We start from the raw sequence: 8,648 nt of genomic DNA on the forward strand, positions 1-8,648 counted from the left end.
TAAAAAAAATATGGTTAATACGCTACAACTGAATATAATATAGTTTATTAGTTCCTGCATTAATAAATCGGTAATTTTCAATATGTAAATACCCTCAAGAATTTTTAAAAAGCGATGAATAGAAAATATTATTTATTCTCCTGAAGAAAAATAGTGAACTATTCGAAAACGCTCGAGTTTTGGGTCTCGTTTGAAAACCATTACACCTTTTGTATGTGATCCTGAGTGCTAAATTATTAATCAGAATTTATTAATTCTAGGGTTCAGCATAAGGGGGCGTTTCTAATAACATTTTATTTTATAGCGAAGTGCTTAGTGAAAATGGTAGTTGTATCGGAGTATGTTCAGTACGAAATTTTCATTAATTAGGACACATTAGTAGCATATAGATGCATGTCATGGTGATATATATGTTTTAGTGTAGAACGCCTTAGCTATAAAAGCATGGAATTTGTTAGTAATATATATATTTATGTCTGTGTAATAAAAAATCACAAATTCAAGATTCATAATGATGTAAATTACTTGTCTTACCGTGAATAGTCCTACAGCGTAGTTTTCATTTTCAAAAGGCTTTGTTGTAGGGTTGTTATGTTCAAAGTACATCACTCTGATTAGAGGCTTTCCATAATCCATCTAGTGTACGTTGATAATGGTATTCTTTTGTTTCCAGTGTCATTGAGTACAAAGGTTATCACAATCTTGGAAATTCCCAATCTCAACACATCTTTATGATCAGAGTACACGAATAATGTACGTTAGAAAGGGCTTCAACATATCCTTCTAAAAAGCAATAAATTTACAATGGCATCAAATTACGTACGAAACGCCAAACAATATCATAGTTTATATCTGATACATTACGTTACACCGTGGCTTCATACCAGCTGTGGTTTTGACGTGACTTGCTACTTTACAAGTTTAAAATCGCCTTAACATAACGCATTCTACACTCTGTGCATGTGTCATTACGTTATAAAATTTGTATTTCAGTAGAACTTCCTAAAGCTGTTTCATGCCCTCCTCTAGTTTTATATACTGACCAGAGAGAAGGCAGCCAGTCAGCAACACCCAAACATCCACCAACTACACCATGGGACTGGCTACCTCTCTTATAATACACCCATAGTTTATAATGGGGCAATCTTTTGGGGTATCGCACGGATTAAAATCCAGCTCCGAAATACTGAGCTCTTCCACAGGGTCAATCCGCGTCCTACTTATTACAACGTTCGTACGTTATTATCCACTATTATAATTTATGAATATTCAGTTATAATAACGCTTTGCGAATGTGGCTTGATCGGACATACCCAAAATTATTTTATAATTTTGAGAAGAATTATGAAAATAAGGAAAACGTATTGGAAATAAAATAATTTTAATTTTTTATTTGAATTCAATAAAAAAATTAATCAGGGTCCTAATCACAATTATCAGCAATTATCCAAATAGAAAATGAAATATTATTTTTTCTATATATATTCACTTGTGTAGATTGGGTATAACAGTGGATCGGAATTAGTCTGAAGATTAGCCAGTTAGCAGCATTTGAGATCGCTTTGTGGGTAGGAAGATTTATAACCTGAAATATGCTATCGATCCCACAACACACCTGATTGTCTACAGTTTTTTTAAAATTAATGGTATTTTAAACAAAACCTAACATAACGGCTTTTTGCAGTATAGTTTTATAGAAATATGTTATAAATATTATTTTATACCTGTGATTATGGTATAAAGCGTCGACTATTTATTTAGTTATATTTTAAGAAGCAGTTACTAGATGGCAGGACCGTCGGATAAGATCCTCATTGATGTTGGTTTATTTTATATTTTGGTACCTAGGAATAAAGTATGAGAACTTTTCATTTCGTTAAAAGTACCTTCTAATGTAGTGGATTCTATTAATAGCTTCTAAAATAATGTTGCTTCTTTTAAAACTAAGCAAACATCGGATAATTTGCTAATCAGGATGTAAACAGAAAATAATGAAAATCAATTTATAATTGTATCAAACATCATTGGTTTAAAACAAATAAAAGATCTATTACAAGGCGATGAGAGTTTGTAATTTAAAATATAGAATGAAACCTTTATAATCTTCAGCGAATTAATTTTGAAACATCGCTTAACCATATAAATATTATTGTAAAAACAAAGTTTGGGCATGACAGAGAATAAAGTAGAATGTTGTTCTATTATCACTAAGACAACTAAAGCCACGTTTGGTGAATGTATGTTAAACGGTTTCTGTTTTGTAATTCCAAAAGAAAATAATTAATTTTCTTAACTCAATGATTAGTAATTTTAATCTGACATTTACAGTTATTTCCCCTATTTCATTCTCTGTTTTTATTCTGATATATTTTTTTATGAGACTCCTATAGTATTCAATAATAATAAAAAATATTTCTAGGTCTGATTCCTCTTTTCCCCCAATTTGCATTTCATTCTTGATATCAGCTCTATATCGTCTACAAACTCAACTCATTTTACCACTTTTACACTATGTTAAGTATTACTGCGGTGTTGAACATCTAAACATTTATCCTTCGGCTATTCAACCAAGTCTGTTTCCAATAAATTCGTCAAACTCTTAGAATAGATGATTCTCGTTTTAGAAATCATAGCATTGAAATATATTGCGTCAAATATAGTCACTTACGTGAATAGATAGCTATAATTATATTTTTTAACGTACTTATGTATAATGTTCCTATTGTAGTATGCAAATTTAGAAACCCAATTCACGAAAATGATGCAACGTTTTATCGGGAAATATTATAAATACATTTTCTGAAAAATGGCAGAATTTTCGAGCAGCTTTATTACTGATCAGAACAACACTGTGATATTTCCGCTGTTGTTGATTTAATGCCAGATTTTTCCTATATATATTTAAGCAAGACCCCGAAGTCAGTTGGATTAGATTTTCAATTTTATTCATTAATAATATAGGTGCGGGCAACAATTTATTTTAATTTATATTATTAGCTAAAAATAAATGTATATACTAGTTTACTTCAACTTTAGAGGATCAAACAATAGTTCGCCTTTCACATGTACACCTAATCTCTCTACGTTATTAAAGTTCTGTTTACTAACTAAAGCCCCCCAGTGGCCCAGCGGTATGTCTGCGGACTTACAACGTTAGAATCCGGTTTTCGATACCTGTGGTGGGCAGAGCACAGATAGCTCTTTGTGTAGCTTTGTGCTTAATTACAAACAAATAAATACTAACTGAATTTAAAACAGACATTGTCGCGTGTATACTTTTTAAACAAATTAAACTCTAACTTGAAAAACAACAATAAAAAACACCACCGTTATCCAAACTTTTCGCCAGTTTATTGGAAGATAGGGAAAGGGTTAAGTATGTTAAAATAAAATAAGAATACCAAAGAAGAATGTAAAGCTACGGGGAAGAAAACATCTTCACATAAACTATAAACTTGGACCACTCAAGATATAATAGATGGTTGGGAAAAAAGCAAAAACTGGTAAAAAAAATAAAAACTTGGGGAAAAATTAAAAACTGGGGAAAAATATAACCACTGGAATCGAGGACAAAAAAGAATATAGGTATGCCTTGGTTATTGTTTGCTGTTATCAAGTGCTTTCGTTGATATTGAATAAGACGTTTCCAAGTATTAGTGAGCCGAGATGAGGATTTAAAGATCCAAGGTTCAAGCTTGATAGATGCCCCTGAACAAAATCCATTATTTCAGCTTTGGACGTGTTAAAAAAAGCACAGTCAATTCTGCTACTTGGATAAAATTAGCCGTATAAACAGGAGGTACTGCTATCTAGTTACCCTCTCTCTCTGGTCACCAGTTCTAAATCAGAGATGGTGATGCCTGAACATGGTCTAGCCCAGGTATTAACAGGAGGTACTGCTATCTAGTTACCATCTCTCTCTGGCCACCAGTTCTAAATCAGAGATGGTGATGCCTGAACATGGTCTAGCCCAGGTATTAACAGGAGGTACTGCTATCTAGTTACCCTCTTTCTGGTCACCAGTTCTAAGTCAGAGATGGTGATGCCTGAACATGGTCTAGCCCAGGTATTAACAGGAGGTACTTATCTAGTTACCCTCTCTCTCTGGCCACCAGTTCTAAATCAGAGATGGTGATGCCTGAACATGGTCTAGCCCAGGTATTAACAGGAGGTACTGCTATCTAGTTACCCTCTTTCTGGTCACCAGTTCTAAGTCAGAGATGGTGATGCCTGAACATGGTCTAGCCCAGGTATTACATAAGGTTGAAAATACCAGATACCACTGTTATGCTTATGATTACTTAAGCTGGTATTATAAATGTTATTCATTAATTCATTATTTATGAACAATCGTTACTTTAAAACTCAACTCTTTACTACCATCTTGATAAATAGTTCTTCCAATGTCAGGTTTAGATACACAATGACAAACAAAAAGGACATTTGTTTTATATTTCAATATTTATCTGAAACTTGAAACTGATAAAGACTGGTGGTATATAATTCCAAACTCACATAGCAGTGAGGCAGTTAAGACATGAGTGCTCACACTATGGTGATTGTTTAGGCCAATCAAATTCGAGTTTTAAACGCGAGCTTACTTTCTGAATTATATTGTACTAGTTTTGTCTCTACGTTTCTAAACGAATTAATTGTAAATTACTTTAGAATATATATATAGTTTTAGTGCCGATTACAATTTTATGTAATTTTTATTATTATTTAAGTGTATTTAGTTTGATGATATCAATTAAGTTTGCAGGCTTAGATGTTTGGTGAACACATTTAAAACACAGTAGATATCTACAAAAGTAATATATATCCTCAGAAATTAAATAAATGCATCATAACAGGAAAAATTAATTGAAATTAGTAAAAAAAAACGTTCTCACCAATAGATTAGATGTAAATATTCCTTGTTCTTTTACGTTTGAGAATTACGACGTTAATCTCTCAATACATCACCTGTTCTTAAGACTGTGTAAACAGAGCCGAACAGTGGTTTCAAAAGTTTAAGTAACAGTGTTTTTAATTCTTTATTGAGCGTTCGTTTTCTAAGAAGTTTGTAATTTAAAATATAGAATGGAACCTTTATAATCTTCAGTGAATTAATTTTGAATTATCACTTAAGCATATAAATATTATTGTAAAAATAAAGCTGTGATTCGCCAGCTTCCATCCAACTGATGGATCTCTACATGAAAGAAATATACAAACGTTTTCATTGAAAAAACTTGGAGCACTTTAAACTGTGTGAACGACTGCAAAGTGGCAACTGAAACAAGATTGTCTTAAGCCTCAATATATAGCATAGACTGAATGATCAATCGTTCTCATTACTCATCCCATGACTGTTAAGAAATTCCTTGATTCATATTACAGTGAAGTGTGGGAAGGTACTTGACATTATTTTAATAACAGTGGTTTTGCTTTTTCTAGAAAGTTACGAGTTCTGATTATGTTTTAATTGTTGCGCGTCGTGCTGTTACGGCAAGTTATTTTTGAGGAATGATTTCTGAACATTATTAACATTAACTGGTAATATATTGTATTAATATTTTTACAGTTTAGTTGTTTGCTTTCCAACAGAAAACGCTAGTGTACAATAATACAGTTAAAAAGGAAAAGAACAACAAGTGACATCTGAACGATAGTTTGGTAAATATATACCGTTAATATTAATAGAATAATGAGATAATACTCAAGTTTAAAAATATTTAAAGTAATCAAAAACATTGCTTTTTTATTTCATCGTACCCCGAAACCTGAAATTAGCTTCCAGTTTTCTTGCTGTTGTTTTAGAAGTGCATGAAAAGAGCCAATCACGCTTGCATTCTGCTTGTAGATAACGGAAATAAGGCAATTCATTGGAGGAAATGAGATTTTGTGAGAATATTATCTCTGCTGCTAATCTTCTCATAATAGAACAATATTTGTAATTCGGCTTTTGGTTGCAGTACTTAAATATTTCTACATTATGCGAAACTGTTTTCTTTATTTATCGTTTGCTGTTAATTGTACTTATTGTATACCGGAAATTAGTTTTAGAAAAAGGAAAGTTCACTCATTTTTGTCTAGATGTCGTGACCATTTTAACCACCTAAATTCCACAGATAATTACAGATTTTTAAAAAACAAAACACACAAGGAAATTATTTTGAAAAATAGTTTATCAACTTCATCATATTATTAAATTGTCTAATATTTTTGTTTATAAATAAACCTGTCTGTACTAGTTTATACATTTTACTTCCAATTTCGAAAATCAAGATTTACTTGTTTTTGTTCTTTTTCAATTAAAATATCAGATTTAGTTTAAAGTAAGGAGGTCCCCCAGTGGCACAGAGGTATGTCTGCGGACTTACAACGCTAGAATCCGGGCTATCTGCACTAGCCGTCCCTAATTTAGCAGTGATAGACTAGAGGGAAGGCAGCTAGTCATCACCACCCACCGCCAACTCTGGGGCTACTCTTTTACCAACGAATAGTGGGATTGACTGTCACATTATAACGCCCTCACGGCTGAAAGGGCGAACATGTTTAGTGGGACTGGGATTCGAACATGCGACTCGCAGATTGCGAGTCGAGCGCCCTAACTATCTGGCCATGCCAGGCCAGTTATTGTTTTATGAACAATTAGAAACATTCATAACATGAACCTATTTCATATTCAAGATAAAGTACCTTACGAAGAAGTAGGGTTACCTAAAACTACATTTTATGATATTTTCTTTTTGAATCAGGACAATGTTTCTATATGCATTTTTTTCACAAAAGAAAATATTTCAAATAAAATCCTTTAAAAAGATAGCTAATACGTCACCAGATACCACCAAGAACTTCTACGTTCATATAGCTTTTTTACAAAATAAATAAATATGTTTTTATAATCCAATTTTTACTTACCCTGTTTTGTGCTTGGAGTTACAAACATAAGGAACCAATCTATACATAATTTATTTATACTTTATGTTTTCATCCATATTTTTACCTCTCTAGTTATATCATTTTTATCGCTAACTTTAGATAAATCACAGTAAATAATGTACTATGCTATATATATGATTAACCAAAGTCTATCGCTGCTGAGTTTCTAGTTTTAGTTACTGTGTGAAATATATTCATCTGTTCATAATAGTTCCATTGTTTAGATAAATCACAGTAAATAATGTACTATGCTATATATATGATTAACCAAAGTCTATCGCTGCTGAGTTTCTAGTTTTAGTTACTGTGTGAAATATATTCATCTGTTCATAATAGTTCCATTGTTTTGAATTTTAACTTTAATTTTACATAGTCATTAAAACTATCAAACTTTTTTCCAAGAAATTTTTAAGACTAGAATCAAAGTAGTGAATAGTTGGGAGCGAGGTTTGTTTATTGTTTTGATTTATCTGTTTATTTTAAACAGAGGATATTTTTTATTGTTCTAGTCTCAATTATTTCAAACATATCGGCAGTTAATATATTGTTGACTATTTAGTTAAGTTTTTAATGCTACTAATCACTTTATTAATTAATGGTTCAACTGAATATTTCTGGCATTAATGAAAACTCTGTATGTTATAACTTGTTCGTGAAATTTTGCAATAAGTTGTCAGAAACTAAAGTAATGTGTATTATTCAGCTTAGTTGGTGTTCAATTAAATAAACTTAAAAATGAACAGAGATTACCTGCTAATAATGAATTTAACGACGAAATCGGTTTTAGGACATCTCTGTTTTTTTTTTTGCCCTACATTACTGACTATCAATCAGATTTACTTTAAAATTAATAGCTGGCTTATAAGTAATCGTATTGAACCGTGAACAATGCTCTTACCCGTGTAAAATGCACACAGATAATGAATAACATTTGTGGAGCTCACCAAAATATAAAAGTGAGGTAAAATCAATAAAATGTATGAAAATGATAGTTAACTGAAAATTCTCCATAAAATACCTAAGGAGAGATTGTCCTTAACACACGAAAATAGCAGCAGAGTATTAAACTAGAATATTACAATTAGTTTATAAAGGAGCTTTAATGTTGGGAAAAGGAGACTGGTGAGTAACATCTTATTATTTTCTAATATCATGCAAGCCTTTCGCTTTCATAGAAATCCCAGTCGAACTCAGGTTAACCTTTCTTCTATAAAGTGGAGATCTTTTATGGTTTATCACTTTCAAACGTTCATTTATGAATACATTAACAGCTTTCATTACCAAATGTATTTAAGAGCAAAACGAAATGTGATTTTTAGTATATAATATTGTAATCTTGAGGTCATTGTAAGAAGGACTGTTTTAAAATACTCTTTACATACATAGATACATACACGATAATATGGCCAAAACAGTAACTTCTCTACAAAATTGTGGAGCACATAGAACGACAACAAAGAAGAGAATATTGAATAAATTGTTTGGAAACGTCATTGTAACATGTTCTCTTTTCTTTTTATGCCAAACTTAAATTAACTAATATATATATATATATATATATATCAATAACACATGAAACTGTTGTAATTTTAGCTAAAACATAGCATACACGGTGTCGTTTATCGCAGAAAAAGAGATTTTGTTTGTTTTGGAATTTCGCGCAAAGCTACACGAGGGCTATCTGCGCTAGCCGTCCCTAATTTAGCAGTGTAAGACTAGAG

This window comes from Limulus polyphemus, unplaced genomic scaffold (assembly GCF_000517525.1).
Source record: "Limulus polyphemus unplaced genomic scaffold, Limulus_polyphemus-2.1.2 Scaffold2791, whole genome shotgun sequence".
NCBI lineage: Eukaryota > Metazoa > Arthropoda > Merostomata > Xiphosura > Limulidae > Limulus > Limulus polyphemus.